Consider the following 17,433-nt stretch of genomic DNA (forward strand, 5'->3'; position numbering starts at 1 on the left):
AGGCTGCATTGGTGGAACCCTTGCTGAATATAACACCAAATACTCTGGTACTCTGGCTGAAGATTATTGAGCCCTGCCAGGCAGGGAGCATCACTTAGGATGGTAGGCTAAACAATTCTCTACCTTCTTCTTACATTTTTCATTTTCACTCTTTCTACCTCTTTGTAAATAAAACTGCTAAAAGTCATTTTGACTTTAAGCTATAATATTTTTAAATCAGTGACCATAATATTACTTTAGAACTTATATATTAGCGTAAAACTTAAATTTAAATTCTTGCACAGCTCAAGAACAAAAGACTCATCTACCCCGCCACATTGTATACATTAAGCAGAAGAGCAATCATATGGAGATCTAACTAGGTACCTTTTTTCTTTGCAGGTATTGCAGCCTCCACAATAACTCCTGAAAAGAAAATGAAGTTCTCACCAATGAAATCTTCTGTCCATCCATTCATCTGCCAAAGTAATTGTCTTAAACAGAGTTCTAATTAAATTAACTTCTCTTCCCTCTGACTCTAAGAATACACTTTGGGTGTCTCATTGCTTCTAGGATTAGCTATTAAATCTGTTGGTAGGCATTTAAGTCTTTTGATTACTTAATACTTGCTTACCTTTCCAAAACTGTTTTTACTATACTCATCTCCAGGTATTTTATAATCCAACAATAATAGCTTCCTTTTTTATTTTCCCCACACACAACACTTGGTTTCCCACTTTGATGCTTTTACACTTTATCTTCCCTATTTTTGGAATGCTTTCCTTTTTGGAGCTTATATGATTTTATGACTTTTTTCAAGACTTAGTTCAAATCCTTCTGTAGGAAGGATTTTCTTCATCCTCACCCACACTCAAACTTGTAGTGCTTTAACTTTTAAGATTAGCTCCCCCTTATTCCATACACATGTCTTTTATTCAATCAATTTTTGATTGATTGATTGATTGAATTTAACTTTCATTAGAAGCTCATGCCAGATCCTAGTAAACTAGAAGTGTTTTGAGTATGAGCCCAGAAAGAACTATATATCTATCATCAGAAAACAAGGTTTAATTCATAGAGGTTCAAGTATAAAACTTGAGCAAAGGGGATATGGCCCTTTGAAAACAATACTAACCTGTGGAAATTTGTACAGTTGAAAGTCTACCCACATATATTCTTTAAAAAGAAAGTATATTTTATAATCCACACATATAGAAGCTAGGCCACTGAAGAAAGCTTAATCAGGCTGCATATGGTCATATTTAAACTTTACAAGTTTCAAGAACCAATTAGAGACTTTAAAAGGCATTATTGGTGCAAACTTTAGAAAAGTAAGATGAAAAAATTTCCTCATTCCTATCACAGATTTTCTAGGTCATGAAACCAAATTTGTCAAAAGATAAATATCAGCAAAAGACTCTCCAAAAATTTTCTAGGATTGTACTTATCATAAGTCAAAATAACTTGGCACTTGCAAATATTATCCCACTTACGAAGTTGGATTTCTATTAACATTCAAAGTGGGTAAAATGACTTTTAATTGCTTTCCACATTTACCCAGGCCTGATATTCTAAATTTGGGTATGTCGCCAAAATCTCATTAATGCCCCAAATAGATATTGAATGTCTAGATGAGTGAAGAAATAAATGGATAAGTGAATGAATTTCCCCTCAGAATTTTTGTGAGTTGTTTTGGCACTTGATATAAATGATACTTCTTTTTTTTTCCCTCTCTTTTTCAGTATTATGTATCAAAAGCTCCATTAGGGCAGAGCCACTTCTTTTTTTTTTTGATACCATGTCAAGTTCAGCAAATTGATCAAAGGCTATTTAATTATCAATAGCATAACCTTAGATATCTGCTATCTTTTAAGTTTCCTATAAAAGAACTAACTTCACATTTGAAATTCAAAATTGAATTTTGATAATGTGGCAAATGGTAATGGAATGTTACTAATATAAATATATCTTTAAATCATGACTTCTAAATTCTGAAACATTTTTATCATTTTAGAATAAATATCTCTTTGAATAAATGCATGCAATCACTTCTCAGCCAAAATTAGGTGAAAATCTAGAAATGAATATAGAATATTAATTTAAAAAAAATCTCAAAACAAGAAAATCTAGCCTGTTTTTTCACACAAATTATTTTCCATAAAACACACATATATAAGCATATTTTTGCATGTATTCTATATGTTCATATATGTGCTGGTATAGCCAACATGCTACACAAATATATTCATGTTACATACATATATAGATATACAAATATACATGCATATATGTGTTTATACAATCAATACACATTTCCATGAGTATTCTTATTCTAGTTAACAGTGTCATTTCCCTCATCTAATTTTCAGCATTTCAATTTTCAATGAATATCAAGTCTCTATATTTCATTTTCTGCTGCCTATCATTCACCAAAGAATCAACATATATTTACTAATCACCTACTTTCCAGCAGGAACAATGGTAGGACCTGTGAATACAAATATAGTGAACTGAAAGAAACACAACAAATCCCAATGAGCTTCCATTCTAATTGGGGAAAAATGAATAATACATTTAAGTATATTTAGAAAAAAATATAAAAAAGGAGAAAAACAAAATAGTGAAATGCCAAGTAATTTGAGAGGGAAGACACAGGCAGTTAAGGAAATAGGAAATAAGTGAAGGATTCAATTCAAGGTGGATATTGAGTTGTATTAATGAATTTTGGAGAAAGAAGGTTCTATGAAATAGAAGTAAAGAGAGAGTATATTCTAATTCTAATAGTGAAATGGAATGTCATGTTTAAAGAATGGATAAAAGGTCACTTTGAGTGGATTGAAGTTTGTGAAAGGAGGAGTAGAATATCTTCAGCATCACTTATTGAATCATCCAACCATGTCCGAGTCATTTTTTAAAATTTGTTTTTAATTTTTTAAAGCCTTACACTGTCCTAGTATCCATTCAAAGACAGAAATGCACCAATAGGTAACTAAGGTTAAATGACTTCTCAAGGTCATAGAGCCAGAAAGTCTCTGAGGTCAAATATGAGCCAAGCAGCTCCAGACTCCAGGTCTGTCACTCTATAACTGTGTTACCTGGTTGCATCATTTTTATTTTTATAAGAATATTTTTGGAAATACATAGAAATGCTGATGATTTATGTGCATTTATTTTGTATTCTGCAACTTTGCTAAAGTTGTTGATTATTTCTACTAGCCTTTTAGTTGATTCTCTAGGATTTTTTAAGTAGACCATCACATCATCTGCAAAGAGTGATAGCTTAGTCTCTTATTGCCTATTTTAATACCTTCAATTTCTTTTTCTTCTCTTATTGCTACAGCTAGTGTTTCTAGTACAATGTTAAATAATAGAGGTGATAATGGGCATCCTTGTTTCACACCTGATCTTATTGGAAAGGCTTCTAATTTATCCCCATTGCATATTATGCTTTTTGATGGTTTAAGATATATATTGTTTATTACTTTTAGGAAAGCACCTTCTATTCCTATACTTTCTAATGTTTTCAGTAGGAATGGGTATTGTATTTTGTCAAAGACTTTTTCAGTATCTATTGAGATAATCAGGTTGTATTTCTTGGTTTGCTTGTTGATATGGTCAATTAGGTGAATGGTTTTCCTAATGTTGAGCCATCCTTGCATTTCTATGTATGTCCAACACATCACAGCAGCAAGAGGTAGAAAGAGAAACACCATTTAAAATCACCCTGGACAATATAAAATACTTAGGAATCTCTCTACCAAAACAAACACAGGAATTATATGAACATAACTACAAAACACTTTCTAAATAATTAAAACTAGATCTATACAATTGGAAAAAAACATTGAGTGCTCATGGGTAGGACGAGCTAACATAATAAAAATGAGCATTCTACCCAAATTAATTTACTTATTTAGTGCCATACCTATCATACTACCAAAAAACTTCTTTACTGGATTAGGAAAAACTATAAAAATTTTCATTTGGAATAACAAAAGATCAAGAATATCAAGGGAAATAATGTAAAAAAATGTGAAGGAAGGGGGCCTAGCAGTATATAAAGCAGTGGTCATCAAAACAATATGGTACTGGCTAAGAGACAGAAGGGAGGATCAGTGAAATAGACCTGGGGAAAGTGATGTCAGCAAAACAGTATGATAAACTCAAAAAGCCAACTTTTGGGACAAAAATCCACTATTTGACAAAAACTGCTGGGAAAATTGGAAAACAATATGGGAGAGATTAGGTTTAGATCAACATCTCACACCCTACACCAAGATAAATTCAGAATGGGTGAAAGATTTGAATATAAAGAACAAAACTGTAAGTAAGTCAGATGAACATAGAATGATATACTTGTCAAATCTCTGGGAAAGGAATGATTTTAAAACCAAGCAAGAGTTAGAAAAAATTACGAAATATAAAAGAAATAATTTTGATTATATTAAATTAAAAAGCTTTGTACAAACAAAAGCAATGCAACCAAAATCAGAAGGGAAACAACAAACTGGGAAAACATCTTTATAACAAAAAATTCTGATAGAGGTCTAATTACTCAAATATACAAGGAGTTAAATCAGTTGTATAAAAAAATCAAGCCATTCCCCAATTGATAAATGTGCAAGGGACATGAATAGGCAATTTTCAGATAAAGAAATCAAAAGTATCAATAAGCACATGAGAAAGTGTTCTAAATATCTAATAATTAGAGAAATGCAAATCAAAACAATGCTGAGGTATCACCTCACACCTAGCAGATTGGCTAAAATGATAACAGTGGAGAGTAATGAATGCTGGACGGGATGTGGCAAAATTGGGACATTAATGCATTGCTGGTGGAGTTGTGAACTGATACAACCATTCTGGATGGTAATTTGTAACTATGCCCAAAGAGCGATAAAAGAATGCCTGCCCTTTGACCCAGCCATACCATTGTTGCGTTTGTACCTCAAAGAGATCAGAGATAAACAGACTTGCACAAAAATATTTATAGCTGTGCTCTTTGTGATGGCAAAAAACTGGAAAATGAGGGTATGCCCTTCAGTTGGGGAATGGCTGAACAAATTGTGGTATATGTTGGTGATCGAATACTATTGTGCTCAAAGGAATAATAAACTGGAGGAATTCCATGTGATCTGGTAAGACCTCAGGAACTGATGCAGAGCGAAAGGAGCAGAGCCAGAAGAACACTGTACACAGAGACAAATACACTGTGGTAAAATCGAATTTAATGGACATCACTACTAGCAGAATTGCAAGGATCCAGGACAATTCTGAGGGATTTATGGAAATGAATGCTACCCAAATTCAGAGGAAAAACTACAGGAGTGGAAACACAGAAGAAAAACAACTGCTTGAACACTTGAGTTTATGAGGACATGATTGGGGATGTAGATCTGAAAAGACCACACCCATGTAACTATCAATAATATATAAATAAGTCTTGACTGACCACACATGTTAAAACCAGTGGAAATGTGAGTTAGTTATGGGGGAGGAGGGGAAAGGGGGTTTGAGGGGCTGAAAAGTAAAGCAAAAACATGAATTATGTAACCATGGAAAATTTTTCTAAAAATAAAAATTTTAAAAAAAGAATATTTTCTTTTCACAAATTACATTATATAGAAATGCAAGGATGGTTCAACATTAGGAAAACCATTCACCTAATTGACCATATGAACAAGCAAACCAACAAAAACAACATGATTATCTCAATAGATGCTGAAAAAGCCTTTGACAAAATAGAGCATTCATTCCTATTGAAAACACTGAAAAGTATAGGAATAGAAGGACCTTTCCTAAAATTAATAAACAGTATATATCTAAAACCATCAACAAGCATCTTATGCAATGGGGATAAATTAGAAGCCTTTCCAATAAGATCAGGAGTGAAACAAGGATGCCCATTATCTCCTCTATTATTCAATGTAGTACTAGAAACACTAGCAGTAGCAATTACAGAAGAAAAAGGAATTGAAGGTATCAAAATAGGCAACAAGGAGACTAAACTATCACTCTTTGCAGATGATATGATGGTCTACTTAAAAGATCCTAGAAAATCAACTAAGAACCTTGTAGAAATAATCAACAACTTTAGCAAAGTTGCAGGATACAAAATAAATGCACACAAATCATCAGCATTTCTATATATTTCCAACACATTACAGCAGCAAGAGGTAGAAAGAGAAACACCATTTAAAATCACCCTGGACAATATAAAATACTTAGGAATCTCTCTACCAAAACAAACACAGCAATTATAGGAAACCAACTACAAAACACTTTACAAACAAATAAAACTAGATCTAAACAATTGGAAAAATATTGATTGCTCATGGGTAAGACAAGCTAACATAATAAAAATGACCATTCTACCCAAATTAATTTACCTATTTAGCGCCATACCTATCAAACTACCAAAAAACTTCTTTACTGGATTAGGAAAAACTATAAAAAATTTCATTTGGAATAACAAAAGATCAAGAATATCAAGGGAAATAATGTAAAAAAAATGTGAAGGAAGGGGGCCTAGCAGTAGCAGATATTAAACTATACTATAAAGCAGCAGTCATCAAAACAATATGGTACTGGCTAAGAGACAGAAGGGAGGATCAGTGGAATAGACTTGGGATAAATGACATCAGCAAGACAGTGAATGATAAACCCAAAGAGCCCAACTTTTGGGACATGAATCCACTATTTGACAAAAACTGGGAAATTTGAAAAACAATATGGGAGAGATTAGGTTTAGATCAACATCTCATGCCCTACACCAAGGTAAATTCAGAATGGGTGAATGACTTGAATATAAAGAGGGAAACTATAAATAAGTTAAGTGAACACAGAATAGTATACTTGTCAGATCTCTGGGAAAGGAAGGATTTTAAAACCAAGCAAGAGTTAGAAAAAATTACAAAATGTGAATTAAATGGTTTTGATTATATTAAACTAAAAAGCTTTTGTACAAATAAAAACAATGTAGCCAAAATCAGAAGGGAAGGAATTAATTGGGAAAAGATCTTTATAACAAAAAAGTCTGACAGGGGTCTAATTACTCAAATATACAAGGAGTTAAAGCAATTGTATAAAAAAATCAAGCCATTCCCCAATTGATAAATAGGCAAGAGACATGAATAGGCAATTTTCAGGTAAAGAAATCAAAAGTATCAATAAGCACATGAGAAAGTGTTCTAAATCTCTAATAATTAGAGAAATGCAAATCAAAACAACTCTGAGGTATCACCTCACACCTAGCAGATTGGCTAAAATGAAAGAAGGGGAGAGTAATGAATGCTGGATGTGCAATACTTGCTGTACTACTGTTTTATAAAGCTTTTACTTAGTGAAAATCATTTGCATTTACACTGTGGATCATGGCCAAGTTAAAAAGGAAATGGATCTCATTTTGGGGTTAGAAACCTTTGCATTCTACCTCTCCTTGGCTAACACAGTGTGTCACTGATTGTAAGGTATATATATATTTTTTGATTTTTAAGATACTTTTATTATTGTTGTTTTCCCTTGTATGTGCAATAAAGTATTTGAGTTTTCTTTTTTCTCTCATTTTTTTGTATCTGAAACATGTTACCAGTATTAAATGTTTTTTTTTTTTTTTGCACTGGATTAAGTTTAAAATATCCATTAGCACTAACGTCGATGTATACCCAAAAGCTTTAGACTGCAGAAACATTGCCATTGATTGTTTAAAACTTATAGGTCTTTGCTTAATGATTGTGTCTGATTTCAGAAGGGATTACAAAAAGAGCCACTGCACAAAGAGAACCTGCATACTGCCAATCAAGCACACAATCAAAGAGACCAACCAATCTCAGTGGGATTGATGAGATTCTGAGTCAAGATAAGTGGACTTGAATTTGAACTTGCTTGAGGTTCAAGGTTGCTTCTGTTTGACATATGTTAGATGCAGGACTTCTTGGAGCCACATTCTAGATAATGGGTGATATAATTACAAGAGCCCATTTAATGAAGTAAGAGGGAAAAGGAGTTTTTTGATTGGATATACTAATATTTAAAGGTATGGTCACCAAGGAACTGAATAAATACCAATTCCTAAAATAATTTTAGTAATTTATTTACAAAATATAGGAGAGAGTGGAAGTAGAGAGATGAGAAGAGGGTAGAGTTAGAGATCTAACTTAACAAACTAGATTTATATTCAAGTCTTTACCCCTGCAGGGCTCCAGAGGCCCAGCTGGATAGCCTAAAAGTCAATTAACAAGAGGTTTAGTCATGAGGGCTTCTCCCAATCAATGGCTCCTCTAGAGGCTAAGGCAGTAGCCTTCTTCACTCACCACGTGTAGTTCTAGGGGAAAGATTTAAGAACAATCTCACCAAGGTCTCAGGGTCCCATGTCCAGTGCTCCTCTAGGTCCAAGCCACAAACAAGAAGAGACAAAAGGGCCGGGCTCTAGAAATTCTCTTAATTTATCCAGGCCATTTCTTTCATCACTTCCTGTGCCTTCCTTAGTTTATGTGTCCAATCACAATAGATGCTTTTCTTAGGACTACCTAGGGAACAGTCAGTCAATTTTGATTTGTCACCCACTCTAGCACACATGGGTCACAGACCTCCCAACTTGTGAATTAAGTGGGAATGTTCTCACCTTTGGTAATTAAATCTAAATCTTTGGTCACATCTCTGAGGTTCCCCATCCCCACACTGGAAATAGTGTGGACAAACCCCATATTGAATGTGTTGCAGAAACTTGACAGGCCAAAATGACAAGGGGGTTTAGGGAGGTGAATTTCCCCTATGAATCTGAGGATTACTGAAGTTATCAACTTCAAGGTACTCAATCAATACAAAAACCCCTAGTAACAGAAGAAAGAAAAGACATCTTAAAGCTGTTAGCTACATGAGCTTGGTAAGACTCTCTGGAAGTGGAAGCTCTTTGAGATAGGCAGAAAACTGGGCCATGCTTGCAATCTCTACTTCCTGTCCATAGGTGGCACTACTGTGGTATGCACTGGCTAGGAATAAAAGCCTCACAAGGAATGTTTGGGAAAAGAGTTCTGACCCTTCCCCCACACACAGGGGTAAAACCAGTGGCCCCTTGATTCCTCGGATTTAGTTCAATGGAAAAACAAAAAAGAATTACTTGAAGGCAAAGAGATGAAAAAAAATTACTTTTGGAAGTAGTTAAGAGTTTTTGAAAAGTCACTCTTCTATCTCCCTCCTCCTAAGGGGTAAAACTGCCATGGAGAACAATAGGGTATTTGAATATGAAACACAGACTTCTCTTGGTGTTTTGGGTCAGGACACCAGAGACGCTAATTTAAAAAAAAATTTTTTTTTGGCTTGAAATCCACTGAGTTGGTACATCCCAGCCCCTCCCTTCGCCCCCCCCCCCACGTGAAAAACCCTCAGTGGCAACCCTCTCAGCCAGGAGCCCAGGGTCAATTTTCAAAAAAATATGCTTGGAAAGTAGAAGGGAAATGGGGCTAGATAGCTTGGGTTCACTCTTCCATGCTATATTTCCTTACTAAAGAGACACTAGTGCAGGTTTGAAACCCACGTTGGGATGGGGGTTCAGGGGAGGTGGGAAGGGAAATTATACTTCACTCTCTGCATAGGACCAAGAAGGGGCTTTCCAACCAGCTCTCATACCTCCCAGCACACCACAGTGGTAGGGAGGTCAGGATGGGAGTGAGGATGGCAGCCATAAGAGTCATGGACTAGGAGCAAGGCAGCTGCCTGGCTCTCCTCTCTCATGGTGGGTGGTGGCAGCAACAAGAAGCAGGGGCAGGAGGCATGGGAACAGCAGCAGCAGTAGCAGCGGGAGCAGCCAAGGTGCTGGTAGAGCATGTGGAGAGTTTCTCGGCTCTTTATGATGGGTGAAGTCCCCACCACCAGGCAAACTTACTGCCTTTATTGAAAGGCTGTCTTTAAAAAAATTGAGAATTTGTTCCCAAAGTGGTAACCAGAAATGTAAGATCAAAAATTGATATGCAATAACTCTAAGTATTCTTATTTATAAGATTTAGTAATAGTAACTTGAAGTAATAGCCTTAGTAAAGAGAGAGTTTCCCAGCCACACAAAGAGAGAGAGGGGGGTGAAGTTACACACAACTTTATCTATACAACATCAGAATGTAATATGGGAAAAAGGGAAAGGGATTCTGGGAGATGAAATCCAAGGGAACAAAATTCTATTACACAGACAGCCAGGTCTAACCAGCTAAGTGGTTAGTGTCAGACATGGAGACAGAAAGTCCTGGGTTCAAATAAGATCTAAGACACTTCCGAATTATATGATTATTATATTAATATTAATAAATTAAATGAGCAAGTCATTTAAGCTAAATTGCCTAGCCCTTATAACTCTTCTGACTTTGAACCAATACTATAAATTCTAAAACAGAAGGTAAGGGTTAAAAATATATTTTAAATATGGTCTAATGATCCCTTCCAGGAATAACAGAAGGGAAAGATCTTGGCCATGAAGCAAAGTAGGATATACTGAGCCACAGGAAAAAAAAATATTATTGATCTAGAAATGCCCAAGAGCTGTCATCAAAAGAAATTACAGGTATACAGCCTCATAAAAAGAGGGGGAAGATAACTTAGCAATAATGATTACAATAGCTCCTGGGACCAATGAAACAATTTTTTTTTTTTAAATTAAGTGAACAAATAGCTCTTCAAGAAAGATTTAGAAAGAGAATATTTATATTTGAAGAGACTCTTTCCTAAATAATACTCCCTGAATATTGGAATGAATCAAACAGAATTCAAAGATTCAATGAGGCAAGAAGAAATTATTAAATTGTTCTATTTAGAATTCTTTCCAATCTTGAAGATTATAGCACATCAATAATTTTATACAATTCTTTTGGTGCTCTCCAAAAGGAGTGACATCACTGGCATGATAAGAGAGGGATTTGAGTAAGTTCAGTCACTCTTTTTGACTTTTTGGCTGTTGGCACTTAGTGTGGGATCTTGGCTAGCATACACATGGACTTTGGCTTAGGAAGCATCATCTGGCTCTTTTGACTATCTCTGATTTGGCCACTTCTACATGAGGGAAGCATGACACACTCAAATTAGCTAGGCACAGCCAGTTAATTATGTGATCTTTATGTGGTTACATTTCTCTCTCCAACTCCAACCTTTATTATCTAATAAATGATACATTGTAGGAAAGAAGAGACAAAAGCAAAACAAACTTCAAATATGGAAGGTGAATATTGAGTGGATGACAATAAAAGGAAATAAAGGATGAGAACTATTACTTACAGTCTGATCTGGGGTAGAGTTGAGGGTAGAGGAATGGAAATACATTTTAATTAAAGAACAAGAATGTAAATGACATTCTTTTTATTTTATTATCTTCTTTATAAAATGTGTGGGAACAAAAAAGGAATTATGTAAGAGGATATGAAAGAGAGAAATATATGGTTAATAATATTGAGTGATTGTGCATTGTTGTTCAGTTATTCAGTTGTGCCTGAATCTTCATGACTTTATTGACCATACCACCATGGGCTTTTCTTAGCAAAGATGCTCAAGTGATTTATCATTTCCATTTCCAGGGAATTAATGCAAACAAAAGTTAAATAATTTGCCCATGGTCATACAGCCACAAAGTACCTGAAGCCAGATTTTAATTGAGGTGTTCTTGTTTTCAGGCCCAGTGCTATATCTACAGAATTACCTAGATGCCTCTATGGATTGGTATGAAATGAACCAAAACACAAAAATATGAAGACAGCAGAATATATTAGAAGGAAGAATGCATACAATTTCTTGCAAAAACACAATTAAAACAAAGATTCACCAAAGGGCAAAATAAGAAACTAGAAAAGAATTTCCTGTTTTCCAATTTTCCCAGTGTTTTTGCCAAATAGTAAGTTCATTCCCCAAAACTTTGGATCTTTGGGTTTTATGAACCAAGTTGGTTTGAACCTTCACTACTATGTGTTCTTTACCTAACCTATTCCATTGATTCACTACTCTATTTCTTATCCAGTCCAATATTGTTTTCATGATTATTTACCACTTTATAGTATAGTTTGAATTCTGGTATGGCAAAGACTCCTTTCATTGATTTTATTGGCCTTTTATTCATTCAGATGAACGTTAAGCTATTTGATGTTCAAACTAGACCAAAAATGATTTCAAATAATATTTCGATATCATAATATCAAAATTATAGTTTATTACTAATTAGAAGTGTTTATCAAGGTGAGATATACTATCTAAAAGTTTTAAAAGTAATTACACAAACTTATAAAACATTTCCTGATCAGTATAAATTATCATGCTTGGACTCAGAATAGTTGAGTTGGAAGGAAATCCAGATGCCATCCACTCCAATCTGTTATCTATAAAAGAATATCTTCAAAAGAATCCTTGACAAATGGTAATCCAGCTTTTGCTTAAAGATCTATAGCAAGGGAAAAAAAACTACCTCTTGTGATTCCTTCCTCATTAGATTCTGAAACCATTACAATTATTAGAAAATATTTATTGTAATTTTCCTCATATCAAGTCTAAATTGACTTCTTGGAAACTTCCAAATTTTGTTCCTACTTCTTCACAGGTGGACAAACCAGATAAAAGGCAAGTCTTTTTGGCATAACAGTCTTTCACAGAGAGGAAGAGAACTATTATATCCTTCTTCTCAAACTCTGCTCACCCAAGCCTTTAATTGTCTTTTCTAAATAAGTCTAGTTCCTTCAATTGATGCCCGCAATGTATAATCTCTATTTCCGGCATATACCAATTACCCTAAATTTTATCATTGTTATTCCTAAAATATCACTTCAAAAACTCAATGTGGCAATTAATGTATATTCTGACCAGAGTAGCATATACAAACCTTATTATATCACCCATTATCTAGAAGAAAAATCTTATGGTAACAATATTCTTTTTCTATTTTCTTAACTCCTCTCTTAATGTATTATTCTTGAATTGTTTTCTATAATTAATCTGCCTCCTCTACTAAAATTCTCATTTTATATATCCTGGTTGCATAAATGAAATTCAGGTTTCTTGAAGCCTATTCCTTCCATATCTGGCAGGTCCTTCCAAGCTGGATAAGTTTCATGTATGAATCAGTAATGGCCTATAAATTTGTCATTAGAGGACTAACTTAGAAGGTTGTTGACATAACTGAATTTCTTCAGTACCAGCATTTCCCAATGCCATTTACTAGTTATGAGACTTTGAGTCTGGCATAGAGGCATTCTCTATATAATGAAAATCTGAGTCTTTTTCTTCCTAAGTCTTTATCTTGTTTGCCAATAATGAATTAATGCTACAATGTCATTTTTTAAGACAGCATCATATTAAATTTTCTTTTCTGGATATCATTAAATGAATTTTTTCTTGATACAATTTTCTGATTAAAATGGAGCTGATTAAAAATAAACTAAAAGTAAACTTTACTTGATTATTTTATACTCTAATCTTTTCACTATAGGAGGTAATACATTTGCTTTAAATTGTTCAATCTTTGCATTCATTATTTTATACAACAACTGGGACTTCTTAGCCAATTAAATAGCAGAAACATTCATGTCAGCTATTTGGTTGCAACTAGAGAAGTTATATTTCAGCAAAATAAGATTTTATCCCATTGAAAATAATGTTCATGGTTGTGGTGCTAAGCATTAACTAAAAAAATTAAATAGTAATGTTAAAGGTGGAGATATTCAAGAATTTTAGGGATTGGGATGTTATTCCTTTTGTGATTTTTGTCTGCGTTTAATTTTGGATTTAAAGAAGTTTTATGATCAAAATTCTCTGGAGACTATCGATTTACAATTATTAATTAATGAAAATTAGCCAGATACAGAGAAGATACCAGCTACTTGTGAGGGCTGGGACTGCATACCTCCTCACTTTGAATTCCCAGGAGAAAAAGTCACCACTTCTTCCCGGTAGTCCTACTTATGTTCTTTGGGACATCCCTTTTTTAGACCTCATTAATTAGAATACTCGGGCCTCTTTCTGGACAAGAGGTGGGTCTTAGACAGCAGAAGTCACAAGACCATTAGAGAGGCTGCACAGTGCACATGCCCATTTTTCTCTCCCTTACTATCTTAGGAGGCTTATTCAAAGATAAAGAAAAATCTTTGACTCCACATTTATTCAGAAAAGGAGTGGAGGAAGAAGCATGCTGTAGCTCCAATGTCATTAAACTTTTTTTTTCTTTTAAAATCCAAAGATTATCTTGGGGTGCCAAAAAAAGGGAACAGTCTACTGTTAAATTTCCACAGGAGAATTATCTTTGATATTAATTGACTGTTACTTAAAGCATTTGAATTTCCTTTTGTATGTAGTCCCATTAAAAATGGAACTTGAACATTTCCACTCTTCTTAATGATTCTGTTTTCTCTAGGTTTTTATCAATAATTTAAAAGGCTGCACACTGGGAAAAATCCATCCATGTCAGAATTAATTGCTTCTTTGGGATTTAGAGAAATATTTGATTTACAATGGGATGCATTTATCTATAACTTAAGATCACAAACATGGTAAGTGTTTATATGACCAAATGGAATTTGTTCCTGGATCGTATTGATCCAGATTGAATGATGGCCCTTTTAAATCTAAACACAGCAATGTCTCCCATAGTCTGGAGCAACACAATTGGACTCTTCAGTTTGTCAATTTTTTCAGGCAAATTTGAACCCATAAAAGTATAAGAGGATAAAAATATTTTTCTTATATTTGAATGTAAAAACCAGCTGGCCAAATTGAGATACATTAATTCTTTAGTCAGAGTCTTCTATCTCTTAATCAATTGAGGCTATATGTACATACATTTGTATATGTATAAATGTGTATATATGTGTACTTACACACATGCATGTATACATATTTATATATGCCCTGCACATGTGTATGAATACATGTTCATTCTACACACATGTGTATACAACCATATATTTAATGTGTAAATATATGTTAATAAAATATATTCTATTGTAATATTTACTAAATCACATATATTCATTGTGATATAGATTTATCCCCATATACATATATTTATGTGTGAATATATATACAATTGAAGTAATATATTTATAAGTGTATTTATTTGTATTATTATATATCAATTAATGGCTAGTTGATAAAAAGTAAAAATAAACATTTATTAAGTACCTACTATGTGCCAGACAGTGCACTACTGGTGACACACACACACACACACACACAAAGACAATCCCTTTCCTGAAGGAGTTACAATCTAATGAAGTCAGACAACACACCTGAGGAAACTGAAAAGGGGCCGAGGGAAACACCAGATGCAGGGGCATGGTTGGAGTCCAATCCAATGAGTATAGCCTGGGAGCTCTGTTTAAATGAAGACTTTGGGATAACTTCCTTCTGGTACTGTGCAGCACTGAAATCAGAGCAGTAAAGGTTACTGAGAGTACAGATGAATTGTGAGGATAGAGAAGGATGCTATCTCACAGAATAATGACTTTCCTGATGATAAGGTTCCTGGGGCATGTTGGAAACAAAGGAGTATAGCCATGTGTGAAAATGGAGAAGAGAACACTTTGTATAAAATGAGAAGAGAGTAAATTTTATTTAAAATTTGTCAAGATATCTGTAGGGCCAGACTTTTCCAAAATATCTGATTTTCAATATAGAACCAACTGTATGAATTTAATTGTTATCTAAAATCACTTATGTTTTACTGATTCATCTAAAAGAAAAAAAGAATCTTCCTAGACTCAAGAGGCAAATTTGCCTAGGACTGCCCAAGGGCAGTGGTCTTTGGGTGGTTGTGAGCTTACTCTAGTAAGTGACTTAACTCTCATACTTAATGGTAAGTAGGGGTGCTTTGAGTTCTTGATTTGATTAGCTAAAAATAGACAAGGGAAGAGTGAATCCTATCTTCACAAAGCCAACTTGTTAAACATGGGCCAAGGACAGACTGAAAGAATGCATACATTTGGCCAGAGGAAGTAATTCTATATTATCAAGGAAGTTTTTCTTACCTCTTACCTGACAGGATTTGCCCAGGCAGGAAATACTTTTCATCTATAAATCATTGCAGTTGCTATCCATAAAACAGTATTATAGACTGATTGTGGGCAGGTACTAGTTAGTATTCAAGGGCCAGCAACAGTTAAATATTCTTATGATCAGACTTGTTGAAAATACATTATGCTGTAATTATCATTTAATTCTAACATTGAATTAGATTGTCATAACACAAGAAATTCTAGATATGGTTCCTGTATTTTGAATCAAAACTCAAAATGTAGATGAATGTTGATTTACAAGAAGCCAAAAACATTTGGACACAAGTTATAGTAAAAATACTTAGTATAAATTCTTTCTTTGTAATTTTTAGTAGTCATTACTTTATGAGAAAATATTCGCCTTATTTTCTTTCTATATTTTGTATAACTTTTGTAATAGGTTTTTTATAATGCATGTACAGATACTCCTGCTGGATTCTAACTGACTTCATAGAAATTTGTGGAGGATGGTGGGAAAGGAATTTCTGTCTGTTGACTTCACTGAAGAACAAATGATAAGAGAACTATACAGACCTTAACTAGAGGAACTAATGATTCAAGGTATTACCAAAAGAATGATCCTGCTAAATCAATTCTCCCTCCCTTTCTTCCCAAGAAAAATATGGATGATATCCAGATTTATCTTAAGAGTTGGCCAGAGACTTTCATCTTTCTTCCATGTGGCAATGAGAACATATCCTGCCTAGTCAAACTTGATCATCTTATTTTCTTTACTGAGAAGTTAAAAACTAGAAATTCTAAGAAGTGTTTGTCTTGGCTTCGGAGCAAATATAATAGTTTGAAAGTTCTATAGGTTTGTATATTCAGTTGCTATGATATCCACAAGAATATCAGCAATTGTGTCCTCCTAAGGAATTGGTTTCCCCTATGGGTGAAATTAGAACAGAAAGTTTTAATTTTAAAGTGGAGTAGAAAACCAAGGTCATATAATAAATGCCAAAGAAGTAATCTAACAAACTGGTTTATGACTTGTTAAAACATCTTTTGGATATGATGGATCCTATTATTATATGTTTGTGGGGTGTCTATTTTTTCTGGTTTGATTTGGTTTTTACATGTAGGCTTTTCCATGTATATAAGAATAAATTCCCTGTTCCATTCTAGATCCATATAGTATATTAAGTATTTCTTACTTTTCATACTTTCTTACAGGGCAGGAGGGAGCATAGATTTGTGAAACAGTCTAAATTACTATAAATAAAATAATTCTCCTGTTGTCAAGGTAAGAGACTATATAAGTCAATGATCAAAGGAAAAAGGGAGCCTCAACCATAAGGAGCCATGTAAACTTAGTCTAAACCCAATCTACAATACGTGGTTAAATACAGGACAGGAAAGGAAAATTGACCTAGTCCTTGGGTGCAGTTGAGTGAGATTTTAAGGCTAGATTAAGATAATTGATTTGGACATATGGATGATCTTAGAG

This window comes from Gracilinanus agilis, chromosome 2 (assembly GCF_016433145.1).
Source record: "Gracilinanus agilis isolate LMUSP501 chromosome 2, AgileGrace, whole genome shotgun sequence".
In the NCBI taxonomy this organism is placed as follows: Eukaryota; Metazoa; Chordata; class Mammalia; order Didelphimorphia; family Didelphidae; genus Gracilinanus; species Gracilinanus agilis.